Consider the following 474-nt stretch of genomic DNA (forward strand, 5'->3'; position numbering starts at 1 on the left):
CTCCAAACACTCCTACAACATAATATGTAATTACTTATTAATCTGCAGAGGTTTTTTCTTGATAAACCGATTGTTTGCTCTATAAAACGCCAGAAAACACTAAATTCTTTGCAATCACAGTTCCCTTAAGCCCAAGGTAACATCTTCACATCGCTCGTTTTGTACGACAGCTAGTTCAAAAACCAAAGATATTCAGTTTACTTATTATCACATAAGACAAAGAAAAGCAGCATATTCTCTCAATTTAAAAGCAGAACCCAGTAAATTGATTAATATTTCAAGTAGGCACGTAGCGACGCGTCAACGTCAAATTTTTGCGTCGACGCTTCACCACAGCTCCACACACACACACACACACACACACGGGAGATGAAAACATTGCAGAATGGAAGACGAAACAGCAGCCTCCTCACAGAATTCCCAATAAAAGAAAAAGTCCTAAAAAAACAGCTCGCCCTAAATCATCGAAGGTAT

At 38.4% G+C, this 474-nt stretch overlaps 1 protein-coding gene across 1 annotated transcript in view; it reads right to left on the reverse strand.

The window, feature by feature from the left end:
- mllt1a (MLLT1 super elongation complex subunit a) overlaps positions 1-474 on the reverse strand; it is a 24,950-nt gene that overhangs the window by 15,500 nt on the left and 8,976 nt on the right.

The sequence above is a fragment of the Morone saxatilis genome, unplaced genomic scaffold, assembly GCF_004916995.1.
Source record: "Morone saxatilis isolate NCDOM2014 unplaced genomic scaffold, NCSU_SB_2.0 Contig12, whole genome shotgun sequence".
Classification (NCBI taxonomy): Eukaryota; Metazoa; Chordata; class Actinopteri; family Moronidae; genus Morone; species Morone saxatilis.